The sequence below is a fragment of the Miscanthus floridulus genome, chromosome 14 (genome assembly GCF_019320115.1).
Source record: "Miscanthus floridulus cultivar M001 chromosome 14, ASM1932011v1, whole genome shotgun sequence".
NCBI classification, from domain to species: Eukaryota; Viridiplantae; Streptophyta; class Magnoliopsida; order Poales; family Poaceae; genus Miscanthus; species Miscanthus floridulus.
In genome coordinates, this window is record NC_089593.1 from 60,893,129 (window position 1) to 60,907,233 (window position 14,105).

A 14,105-nucleotide genomic window follows, 5' to 3' on the forward strand; every position below is an offset into this window, starting at 1 on the left:
CATGCTACTAACATCATGTATAGATCTTTGCATGATTACATATTTGGAGAGATCATGGACATGAAGACCGTCCATGAGATTTGGAGTTATCTCAATGAGAAATATGGGATGGTCTCTGATGATGATGATGAGCCCAAAGAGGAGGCACATGAGTGTGTTGAGCATAACCACAATTTGGTGATTGTGGAAGATTGCTCCACCTCATGGTCAAGTGATGATGATGATGATCGATCCACTACAAGTTCACTTGACAAGGTTGATGATGATGCCACAAGTGTTGCAAGTGATGATGCTACCCCATGCACACTTAATGGTGATGATGGTTCATGCTCAAGCCATGATAAAGATGCTACTACAAGCTCTCCAACTACATCACCACATTGCTTCATGTCACAAGGTGACACCAAGGTATTAATTGATAATGTGGTTGATCATGTTGAGTCATATGATGAGCTTGTTAGTAGACTTGCTAGCATGACCATGTCTTTAGAAAATGAGAAATCTAAAACATTGAACTTAGAAAATGAAAACTCATTTCTAAAGAACTCTTGTGAAGAACATAAGAAATTACTTGATGCTTATAAATCTTCACTTGATGAACTAAAATTGAATCATGAGACACTACTTGCATCTTATGATGAATTATTAGAACAACACACTTCTCTCATTAAAATGTTTACCAAGAAACTTAAAAATAATGAGAGTTCATCACATGGGTCAATTGATCAATCACATATTGTTGCTAACCTTTGTGATGTAGGCAAGAAGCATGTATCCACCTCTTGTGATGATTTATTAGATATGCCATGCTCTTCACAAATAAATGCTTGTTCTACTTCTATGTCTTGTGAGACTAACCTTTTGAAGGAGAACAATGAGCTCAAAAATAAAGTGAAGAAATTGAGCAACAAGTTAGAGAGGTGCTACAACTCAAAAGTCACCTTTGAGCATATGTTGAAGACTCAAAGAAACTATGGTGACAAGTGTGGCCTTAGCTTCAAAAAGAAGATGACAAAGGGTGAAAGAAAGAGAGAGAGAAAGATGAAGAAGCTACAACAAAGAAAGCTCTCTCATACCATGTGCTACCGGTGTCATGAAGCGGGACACCTTGCAAATGGTTGCCCTAACATTGAGAAGCTCAAGAATATAAAAGAAGAAGAGAGGCTAAAGCATGTCAAGTGCTTCAAGTGCCGCACTTGGGGTCACCTTACCTCAATGTGCCCAACCAAGCAATTGGTGAAGCAACTAAAAGAGCCTCAACCAAAGCCACAAGTTGAGCAAGAGAAGACACCCCAAGAGCAAATCAAGATCAACCATGAAGATGGTGATGCTTTGATGATAAAGAAGAAGAAAACAAGAAGGGATGGAAAGGCAAGACATCCAATGTAAACTCAAGATGCCAAGATGATGAGCAAGAATGAAGATGAGAAGAAAGATCATGCTCACATCAAGTGCTTTAAGTGTGAAAGTATGGGACACTTTGCCTCTAAGTGTCCTCCCAAGCTTGAGAAGAAGGCTCAAGCAATCCATGAGAGGCAAGGCAATGAGAAGCACCACATGAGCAAAGAAGAGAAGGCCCAAGCAAAGAGAAAGTGCTACTCATGCCGGGAAAGGGAACACATGGCACATTCATGTCCCCTAGGTGATATTTCTAAGCCTATTTCAATTGTTGATAATAATGTGCTTAGAAAGGATGGTAATGGTACCTCTATGGTTGCTATTGCAAAATATCCCACTACTCATACTAAGGCCATGCCTAAGTATGTTGCTCCTAACTTAAGAGGACCCAAACTTGTTTGGGTACCATCAAAAAGTGGATGATTCATTATAGGTACCATTGGCATTGGAGGCTTGGTTCAAATGATATTCATCTTGTTGATCATGTAGTTGAGCCAAGTATTGCTAAGTGATGATCATTATCCCAATGCCATGACAAATTGAATGAAGTCCAAATATGCTACAACATATAAGTAAAAATTTCAAGTTGTTGGTGATTCATTGGATATATTTGATGACTTGCAAATATTTGAGTTGAAGCTTGCTAATTGGATGATCATGAGCTAACCAAGGTATATCTCTTGTTGATCATTTTATTTAGGTGTATATGAGTTGATTGAATTGGATAAATATGCAATGTTGCTTGCTATGAGATGTTTGAATGGATAAATTGATTAGTAGTCAAGTTTGGATTGATTTGTGTTGGATAAGTTCATAAGATGACATTTAGTAAGAGGTTTGAATGGATATATATCTTATGGAAGTATTCAAACAAGTTAGTTTCAAGTTTGATTCATACTTGATGAAGTATAGCTCAATTGTTGAAATCTGTCCTATATTACAAAATCTGAGCTAGCTGTGATCTTAGCCATATTTGAGAAATCAAAACTTATTGGATTGGCATAAAAATTGGTGTACATGCTCTAGACTTATGGTATAAGATGCTATAAAAGTTTCATAAGAATTGGATAAGAAATGCTTCAGTTTTGGAGTGGATCTTGTTAGCTATAGTGCAGCAGTTTTCAGCATGTAGCAGTGGTGGAAGAATTGATATATAGCAGCAATCTAGAAGTCAAATGAAGCTCAAAGTTTTACAGCTGCTAGATAACTTAGTAAAGAATATTTCCACCAAATTTCGTGGTATTTGGATTTGTACTTTGGGATATATGCTTATTTCTTTGAAGGGTACAAAATCTGTCAGAAAAGTGACAAATGTTGGATTAATCTAGAGTCACTTTGATTGAAAGGTCCTTAAGTTGGAAACATGTTTACAAGTGTTTGAGGTACCTAAGTTTGGTTTTGAAATGATCTAGAAGCCTGACAAGATATGAGTACAAGGCTATTTGATTGTGGAGTGTACTTTGTACACATTCGGTACTCAAATTGGAAGATCAAGATCAAACACAAGATGAAGTTGAAGTTTAAGTTCTAGTGACTATTGGAAATCATTAGGTAGAAAGAAAAGAACTTAAACAAGAAGAAAGAAAAGGACTTAAAGAAGGAATCAAGGTTACTCATCAAGTTAAGTCTATCACTTGGATCAATCAATCAAGTTATTTCAAGTGAGTGTCAATAATGGTTCTTGGAGAGAGGTCACTTCTCCCTAGTGTAGGGGCTTGCCGCCTATGTGTAAATAAACCAAGTGTGGTACTTGGAAGGCTAACATGGAAGTAGTGATCCGAGGAACATTTGAGATGCTTAGTTGAAGAAATCAAAAGGTTTGATCAAGAAAAGCAAGCAACACCCAAAAGAGAGCTAGTCATGATATTTCAAGTGGTATTCACAAATTGATACTCTCATGCAAGCAAAGATCAAAAGATAAAGCAAGTTAACCACAACAAGAAAGTGCACTTGATCATAAGTGGTATTCATTTCATATGGGTGAAGAATGAAATTCAACATGGTATCTATTGGTCTTCACCAAGCTTATAATTGGACTTCACATTGCTTTTGGAGTAATGAATTGGAATCTATGTGACTATCCTTTACTCCAACATAGCAAAGGTATCATTGTAATGTGCATGATCATTTCATCCCTTACTAGTATGCGGTTGGTGCATATAGTACATGCTTCATAGGATCATGCATAACAAATGAAATATTTAAATTCATAGCCTACCACTATTGTTTGAATGATTACTTGATCTAGTGGTTAGTATATGAATTTGTTCATGAGCTAGTAAACCCAAGTACTTGACTCAATTTGGATTGCTAACAAGTGATAAGTACAACATTGACAATATAACCCTTGCAAGAGGTGTGAAGAAGCTTGTCATTGGTTCAAACTGGACTTGGATGCTTAGGCAAATCAATTTAGTTCAAGTCAATCATAGAAGCTCATGATAGTGATAAGAGTACAAGCACAAGACACCAATGCAAATGGATATCTAGTTTGTTTATTTCAAATGGTATCTAGACTCAAGTATTTCATCAAGAATCTACAAATAATGTCTAGATCATCTCACAAGTGATATCCTATAAGTGATCCTCAACTTTAAGTGATCATCAAATGAAGAATGCATCCCTCATCTACAAGAGCTCAAGTGTATTAAATGGATGACCCATGCTATCACATAGGGGGAGGTGTCCCACAAATTGATATGTGTGGTATCTCAAGAAGCCCTACACAAGATACAAGTGGTTCTAAAAGTGGTGTCATTCCAACAATCAAGTGATGTCCATAAAAATGCAAGATTCAAGCCTCAACCATCTACCCCAAATGCATACCTTTGCATCAATAAGAAGCTTACCTTTTATGGAAATTGATGACAAAGGGGGAGAGATTATACAAAGATATAAAAGCTTGATTAATGGGGGAGAGATTATACAATGGGAGAGATGAGATATAAAAGAAATAGAGGTTGGACATGAACATGGGCAAAGAGGGAGCAACATTGGAGAAAAGAGATGGAGATATAAAAGAAATAGAGGTTTGACATGAACATGGGCAAAGAGGGAGCAACATTGGAGAAAAGAGATGGATCAAAATTCTTGGACAAGAGAAGCACACAAGTAGGGGGAGCAAGCTCATGAACTTTGATTGATTGCATTTGATATGTGCATATTCATGTGCTTGCTTGCATTGCATAAGCTTTTAAATTCAATATGCATGCTTGTGCGGTGTATGCTAGTTGTAGAGCTTGAATGATGATTTGATAACTAGCATGCATAGGATGATAGCTAGACACTTGGTATGCTTTTCAAGTAATGCTAGTACCTTGCTTTTAATGTTGATCTCACAAGGTATCTAGTGTTTTATTGCCAAGTGATATCTAGCTAACCATGGTGCTAAGGATGAACTTCAAGGTACAACTCCGATTGATACACGCTTCAAAGGTTTATTCTATACACCTTAGCATCATTGGGTAGTAATTACTCTCCTATAATTTAAATCTATGCATATGTGCAAACTTAAAGTCAAACACTCTAGCACATATGTAGGGGGAGCTAATACTACCATTTCGGGTTTGTGGTACTTGTCCAAAATCATTTACACATGGTAAAATTGCTTGGGCAAGCAACATGAATCCAAAAGAGCTTAATTTATATATCTTTGTAGAGTTGTCATCAATTACCAAAAAGGGGGAGATTGAAATGTCCTTGTTTGGTTTTGGTAATTGAGTGACAACTTGGGTGGACTAATTGTGTTTATGTGAGATACACAGGTGATTAGTCCATAGGTACATGTGTGTGAGCAACATATGCCATGGAGGTGAAAATGGCATGGAGATGTTGCAAAGCTCACACGTGTGATGATGAAGGAGCTTATTGCACATGAGACATGACATTGAGTCATGTGATCAAGGTGGAGAAGATCAAGACAAGACTTGGCTTGATGGACCGGTTGCAAGCATGAAGGGCAAGTCGAAGGCTTTGGAGTGATGGACCGCGTGGTGGTGAAGCTTGAGCAAGACTTGGCGCCGATGGACGATGGCAACGGTGAAGAGCAAGTAAAGTCAAGATCGATGAACCAATATGATCACATGATGATATGAAATGGATCATATCATTGTTGATCATGTTGGTGCATGTGTTGCATCAACGTTGGAGGAGATGGAATGGAATACGCAAGGCAAAGGTATAACCTAGGGCATTTCATTTCACCGGTCATAGGTGTGTAGAGAAGTTTATGACCGGGTTTAGGATAGATGGTCATACTATCAAGAGGGGTAAACTTGTTTGTATATCGGTCATCTAGTGCCACTTGAGTGATCTAACTTTGCATCGTCGCTAGGATCGAGTGGCGTGGCAAGTTGAGTGGCTAACATCCTTTGGGAAATGATTGTGAAAAGCTAACACACATACACTTGGTGGTGTTGGCACATTTATAAAGGAGATGGAGTTGGAGTTGATGTGGATCAACTTGGTGAAGAAACTCCACCAGTGGAGTGTCCGCCCGTAGAGTGCGGACAGTCCGACGGTGCCACCGGCGCCCTACACAAAAAAGATAGGGTCTCACAGAGTGCATCGGACGCTGGTCACATGGTGACCGGACACTGGGGGTCCTACGTCCAGTCAGTGGTGGCAGACAGCGTGCAGGCGTCAGTCATTGACCAGACTCTGGCGCTGGAAGTGACCGGACGCTGGTTGTGTGCGTCCGGTCAAGGTGACGTATGGTGACGCAGGAGCTGGAGTATGACCGGATGCTGGGCTACGTCCGATCACGTGCGACCGGACGCGTCCGGTCAAGGTCGGTACCTTACTGTAAATGACCGGATGCTGAGGTCCAGCGTCTGGTCAGTTGAAGCTGCTGCATCCGGTCAGAAGATGACCGTTGAGATCGGAAGAATGTCGTTGAACGTAGGTGACACGTGGCTGTCATCGGGCGACCGGACGCTAAGGTCCAGCATCCGGTCAACACGACTGGAGCGTCTGGTCGACCCAATAGTTGCCCAGTGAAGGGGTAACGGCTCGTTGAGCCCTTGGGGCTATAAATAGAAGTGGCCTTCGGCCATGGCTGGTGCAGAGCACCTTAGGGACTTTGTGTCCATGCTTGAGAGTGCTTGGGAGCCCTCCATCTCACACATACTTGATAGTGATCATCTGATTGTGTGAGTGAGCAATTCTAGTGCGGTTGCATCATGAGGTTGCATCGAGTGGCACTAGGTGATCGAGTTGCAAGCCGGTGGTGCTTGTTACTCTTGGAGATGGCTTGGTGGTGGTCTCCGTGGAAGCCTGCAAGAAGCTTGTGTGGCGCTACGGAGAAGTGCTTTGTGAGGGGCATTGTGCTCGCCCCGCAGGAGCCGCAAAGAGCAACTTTAGTAAAGCGTGTCATTGAGCTACCCTCACTTCCGGGGTAGGTTCTTGCGGCGCCCGACGTGTGGGCTTGGCGGGTGATGCCAATTAGCCACCGAACCACTAAGTGAGCGGTCGACACAACGGGGACTAGCGTGTTGGCAAACACGTGAACCTCGGGAGAAAAATCATCGTGTCAACCTTTTTCTTCCCGTTGGTTTGCATCCCCATTACACAAGCTTGCAATTACTTTTATACATATTAAGCTTGTGTAGTTGCTCTTGTAATTAGTTAGCTTGTGTAGCTTACTGGTTACCTTCTTGCTTGTGTAGCATAGAAGTAGCTCCCTTGCGTGGCTAATTTGGTTTGCGTAACCTTGTTAGTCACATTGCTTAGTTTGTGTAGCTAAGTAATTGTGCTCTCTAATTAGGCATTGGTTGCCTTGTTATTGAGCATTGCTAGTAAGCTTAGTTGGCTTTGTGCTTTTGCTTACTAGCATGTGTAGGAGCTCTCTTGTTGCTTAAAAGTACTAGTGGCATAGGTTTGGGTGACCTTGCTCCTAGAATTGGTTAGGAGAGCTCTAGCTAGCCCGGCACCTTTGTTGCTAATTAGTATCTTTGAAAGGTGCTAGTGAATATAGATAGAGGGGTGTAGTCTTGGCTAGACCGATAGTTCTAATTCCGTACTTGTTTCGGTTAGCCGACGTGATTATTTTTAAAAAGGACTATTCACCCCCCCCCCCCCCCTCTAGTCGCCATCTCGACCCTTTCAACTTCGATTGGTATCACGCTTCAAAGGTCCATCTCTTATACCTTAGCATCATATGGTAGAAAATGTCTCCTATATTTCTTATCTAAGCATATGTGCAATCTACAATCCAAACTCTTAGCACATATGTAGGGGGAGCAATTGCTACTATTTGGAGTTCATGAAACTTGTCCATATTCTTTTACACATTGTAAATACGCTTGGGCAAGCAACATGGATTCAATTAAATTTCAATTCATATCTTTGTGAAAGGTTTGTCATCAATTACCAAAAATGGGGAGATTGAAAGCTCTAGTTTGGTTTTGGTGAATTGATGAAACCCTTAGTGCTAACCTAGTTCATTAAAGTGATCATGAGATAGTTAGCACATTCCAAGTGGTGAAACAAATGAAGATCATGACATGATGATGATGGTGATGGCATGGTGATGATCAAGTGCTTGAACTTCAAAAGAAGAAAGAGAAAAACAAAAGGCTCAAGGCAAAGGTATAAGTGGTAGGAGCCATTTTGTTTTGGTGATCAAGACACTTAACGAGTGTGATCATATTTAGGTTCGATAGCCATACTATTAAGAGGAGTGAAACTCGTATCGAAATGCGGTTATCAAAGTGCCACTAGATGCTCTAACTCATTGCATATGCATTTAGGATCTAGTGGAGTGCTAACACCCTTGAAAACATTTGTGAAAATATGTTAACACATGTGCATGAGGTGATACACTTGGTGGTTGGCACATTTGAGCAAGGGTTAGGAACTTCACCGGCGCCCTATACAGAAAGACAGAGGTCACTGTAAGTGACTAGACGCTGGCCTCGGTTGGACCAGCGCGTCCGGTCAATAGAAGCTACAAAGACGCTGGCGTCGATCTCTGACTGGACGCTGGAGGGGTGCATCCAGTCCTGCAGACGTGGCAGTGCACAGGGGAGACGCCATGTGACCGGACACTGGGTGTGTCCAGTCGAGCGTCATGATTTCTTGCTTCTGGATGCTTATTGGAAACGACCGGACGCTGAGGTCCAGCGTTCGGTCACTTCACAGCAGCGCATCCGGTCATCACTTAACCATTGGGATCGGGGGCTCGGTATTTAAAGAGAGGGGACACGTGGCGTGCATCACACGACTGGATGCTGAGGTCCAGCGTCCGGTCAATCTGACCGGTGCGTCTGGTTGGCCCGTGTTCAATGCATTGAGGAGCCCAATGGCTCTATTTTGTGGGGGCTTCTATTTAAGCCCCATGGCCAGCTCAAGCTCACTCTCTTGACCATTTGCATTAACATAGCAACCTTGTGAGCTTAGCTAAAGCCCTCTCACTCATTTCCATCATTGATGCATCATCTTTGTGAGATTGGGAGAAAATCCAAGTGCATTGCTTGAGTGATTGCATCTAGAGGCACTTGGTGTTCGTGTTTTGCTATGGGATTCGCTTGTTGCTCTTGGTGGTTGCCACCACCTAGACGGCTTAGAGTAGCAGAGGAGGATTGGTACGAGTTGGTGATTGTTCGTGGCCATCTCCAGTGATTATGAGGGGATTTGTACCTTCCTCGGTGGAGTGCCGAAAGGTAACTCTAGTGGATTGCTCATGTCATTGAGTTATCTCACTTGTGGGTAGGTTCTTGTAGTGTCCAATTGTGTGGACGAGGTTCGTGCAACACCTCTTAGCCACTGAAGCACCAAGTGTTGGTCGACACAACGGGGATGTAGCGTGTTGGCAAGCACGTGAACCTCGGGAGAAAATTGGTTGTCTCTTGCCCTTTGGTATTCTCCCAGTGATTGATAAAGTATTCATCTTGTGATTGGTTCACTTCTCTACGTGGTGGTATAATCACCTCACTTACTCATTTATATTTTCGCAAACTAGCTATAACAAGCTCTTTAGTGTAGCTAGAATTGAGAGCTTGCTTTGTGGATTAAGTTCATCTAGTGGAGCTCTTTAGTGTAGCAATTGTGACAGCTCTTAGTGAGTAGTGACATAGTGAATTGTGTGCCTAGTGATCATAACAACTAGAATTGTTGGATAGGTGGCTTGCAACCCTTGTAGAGCTAGAGCTAGTTTGCATTTCGCTATTTGTTATACTAATCAAATTGCTCTAGTCGGTTTGTAGATTTTTAAGTAGGCTATTCACCCTCCCTCTAGCCATATTAGGACCTTTCACCAAGGAGGAACGCTTTCGAGTCCGGCCCATCTCTCCGACCGAAAGGCCTGGCCAAGGAGGACTGTCGCTCGCTTTCGACTCCGGCCCGCCTCTCAGACTGGAAGGAGGCCTAGCCAAGGAGGACCGATGCTCGCCTCTGACTCCGGCCCGCCTCTCCAACCAGAAGGCCTAGCCAAAGAGGAACGACGCTCGCTTCTGACTCTGGCCCGCCTCTTCGACCGAAAGGCCTGGCCGAGGAGGTGCGACACTTGCCTCCAACTCCGACTCACTTCTCTAGCAGGGAGTACATCGAACCTCTGCTTACAGCTCTTCTCTGACTAGGGAACCACCGATCAGGGACACCCGCTTGGTGAAGACCCAGGAAACGGACAGAGCAAGTAAGGCAGGGCGCTCCAGTCAAACCACAACATCAAGGACCATACCCTGCACACCTATAGGACAGTACTGTCAGTCCTTGATAGAAGGATGCACCACAACCTTCTAGACATGTCAGAACATGAACAATGTTGTGGGCGCCGACATTTATCCCACAGTATGATAGGCGCCAACATCTGCCATACCAGAAGAAGACGGTGGAGCCTACCACATGCAACTAAGCATCAACAGTGTTATGGGCCCCGACAAACCGCCTAGTACCCAATGGCATGGGCAACAAGACTAGGTAGCACACACACACTCTTTCTCTCACACTCTCTCTTGTAAAGTCGTCCCCTTCATCTATAAAAGGGGATACGCTCTCTCCAAAGGGAGAGGAGGATCGATTCATCGGTTCGAAGGATCCCAACAAACAACCAATGAATCACTCTGATTCTCTCTGCTCGGCTCTAGAACTCTAAGCTAAATGGAGCAACACTTAGAGCACGTCGGAGCTCCCATCACTCTTGGCCCTTCGGTCCAGAGTCCGACCGGACCTCTGATACCCCCCATCTTACTCCCTCTCGTTTGTAACCCCACAGCAAACATCGAGCACCAGGGCTCAGGAATAAAGTCACTGACTGACTCAAACTAGACATAGGGCACGATGCCTGAACCAGTATAAACCCTGTGTCATTGAGTGCTAGGCCATATCCGATCACAACGTACGACAAAACTATAAATATTTACGTGTTGGTCACTTTTCGCACCGACACCATGTGTTTGGTTTAGGGATGATGTGGAATGGGGTGGACCAAACCCATTTTTAATGGGTTGGGTTGAACCCATCTCTTGTTTGGTTTGGAGGTTGGATCGATTCCAGTTCTGTGTTTAGATAGGAGAATATCTAGAAGTAGGTTGGGTCATAGACATGTGGACCCCATTTGTTAGTGTGTTCCTTCGTTCTCCTTCCGCTAAGGCCGTGTGCGCGGCTTGCCTCGTGTGACAGGGGCTGAGGCCGCTCGCCCCGCACTGCCGAGGGCCAAGGAAGCCCCACGCTGCGCTGCCCATAGGAGCTAGCACCACCTAGCCCCTCCCCGCGCCATCGCCCTTGCTCCTCCCTCCATCTAGTGTGCCCGTTGGAGCTCCCTTTGGGCCACCATGGCTGCAAGCCGAAGGTCGTGCCACTTAGTCCCGACCCCGCATTGTTGCCCTCCTGCTCCAGACCTGCTGCAACGGTGTCGTGGCCCGCACCGGCGGCGGCCACGCCCCGCACCTCGTGACTCTTCCCCACACGAGCGCGACTACGACCCAGTCGAACCCGCTCCATCCCCTTGTTTTGGTGGAATCAAACGAACCCGCATCTCAGGGGAATATGCCAACCCGGGTCGACCCCTTTCTACTCAATCCCCCATCCAAACATGGGTCCATATGGGTTCGACCCATTCCAACCCACCAAAACCCTCAAACCAAACACACGGATAGAGTACTCTATAATCTGCTTTGCATATGCTTTAGACTCTACATGTGGAGACATCTGGGTTTTAGGCATCCGAGGTCGCAACTTGCTCGAAACCTTCTCAATTTTTTACCATAGACTCTAATGCAATAACATGGCGCCCCGACAAGTTTCGTCATTTTTGGACTTCGTTTGGATTTTATATAATTTAAATACACTTTTCCCGTAGGTACCTCGTCATGTTACGTCAACAAGATGCTCGAAATTTTATGTGAGTTCCTAGATACGGCCTCAACATACACCAAATATCATGAATATCATTTTTTGAACGACCAAATTCGATTATTCCATGCACCTGCAATTCAAATTTGAAATATTCCATAAAATTCAACGAAACAAAAAAACTAACGAAATATAGCAAAAAAAGTCAAAATTGTCCCAAATTTGAACATGGAGTTTTAAATAATATATTAAGGCTGTAAAAAATAATGGGGCAAAAAAAACAAAAAAAATTTGCCGAGTGCCGGCCCTGGCACTCGGCAAAGAGGGCCTTTGCTGAGTGCCAGGAAGTGGCACTCGGCAAAGGGTAAACCCTAACTAAATGTGTGGGCTGGCCCACACACTCACTCACTCCACACAACACACTCACGCACGCACACCCCCGTGCCCACCGCTGTTCGCCGCCGCTAGCTCGCCCCACGCCCGCCCCACCCGCCCCGCTCCACCCTGGCCCTGACCGCCCGCGCCGCCCCGTCCCCGACCCACCCTGCGAACCCCGTGCTAGCGCGCCGCCACTACGCTCGCCCCACGCTCCACCCCGGCCCCGACCGCCCCACGTACCCCGTGAAGCGACCTGATTTCTGCGAAGGGAAATCCACAGAGTCAAAGTGTAATAAGACCGTGGTAGATCATATTACCCAAATTCTAGTCGAATATCACATCCATACAATGATAAATTCAGAGTACAAATAGTGCAGAAGTACATAAATTATTACATCGCTGCATTGGCGGAATCAAAAGTAACATTCATTCAGAATAGCTTGAAGATAAGATCGCCAAACTCGAGCGTAGGCACGAACCCCTTATCCGTCAAATTCCTCGGAGCTATACTCCTCAGCAGAACCTGTGTGCCAATATTTATCAGTACGATTTGTACTGGCCAATCCCACCCTATGAGCATTGCTTTGTGGAAATTGGATGCATGTTGGATATAATCAAAAGGAACATATGAGGCTGGGGTTTCCTATGCAGTAGCATATCAAGTATATAATAATAGTTGGTCAAGTTTTAACACCATTCCTACACACCATTCCACCCCATTTCCATCTAGAGCCAGGTTTCAATCCTGGGATCGATATACCACCATCTTCACACCATCACCATACCATCGCTCAGTCGACAAGCCAACTCCCTCTCGGCACTGTCTCAAGGCCCGTAGCCCCTGGCTATGACCGACACTCTCTCACGGGGGAAGAAGAGAAGGACTCATCTCTCTATCTAGTTTAAGCAAAACCCAGGAAAGGTCCATAGTCGACAAGTCAGCACATGTATCGATCAATCAACCATACACTCTGCAGAGGTTTTACATAACCACAAGATCTGCCTTCTTCACTGACTGTCGTCAACTGGGCTGATTCCGGCCGCTTGCTAGCCTAGGATAATGCCACTCTACCATTCAGCCCTGGTACACCCCAAGTTTAGTCTAGGGTGGCTAAAACTGTGAGTCATGAGCTGGGTCCACAAGGTCTCCATGAAGTCTCGGAAGGGTGTGGGGGAAATCCTCCGCACCCCGTACCTCCTTACACTGTCCGCTATCAACCTAGCAGTAGTGGCAATATCCTACCAAGTAGTCCGGCCGTCCCACACCATATAGGGCGAGTGGTACGTAAGGCTTCCTGATAAATCTGAGTACTAGTAAGTCCTTAGGGATGACCAAGCCAAAATGCCTTCATCAGGGTTTCCATTTACCGTGCCACCACAGCACCTCCACCCCGGGCTCCTCCCATCATAGGTTTACATCTAGGACCACCTCATATACCATTTACCCACTACAGGTATCCATTCCTAGGGGTGCCCAGGTAGCACCCCATGGCAAGACTTGCCCTAGGCTCGTCATATACTCCAACTTGGTCAACACAACCCTCACCCTCCACACACCCAAGTCACACATGCAACACTCTCTCCATAGTCCAGATAACACCAGTTTCCACCATGCCTTAATGTAGTATAAGCGTAGTAGAAGTGTAAGCAATGAATTATAGCAGTAAGCATGTGTCTAGCATATTAGCAGGGTATGCAAGGGTATGGTTGCGTCAAGGTGAAGGCCATCAAATAAGCATACTACCATGCAAGTCCTATCATAGTATGATTATAACAGTAAAGTAAAGCAATAGCAGTTTTATATTAGCCATGCGTAATAGGTGCTATGAGATTGGGTGGGATGTGGCACCTTCAGTGTAGTCATCTCCGTACTCCTCACGGTACTCACGATCCTCGTCCATCTGGTACTCCTCCAAGTCTGCAATGATCGTATTATAGTCGCGTTAGCAACGTCTATAGAATAGCACAAAGAAGCAATGAACATTCAAAAGAGCCAAATGCACACAAACATGGGTTCATTGCATAAAGCTCGATTTTAG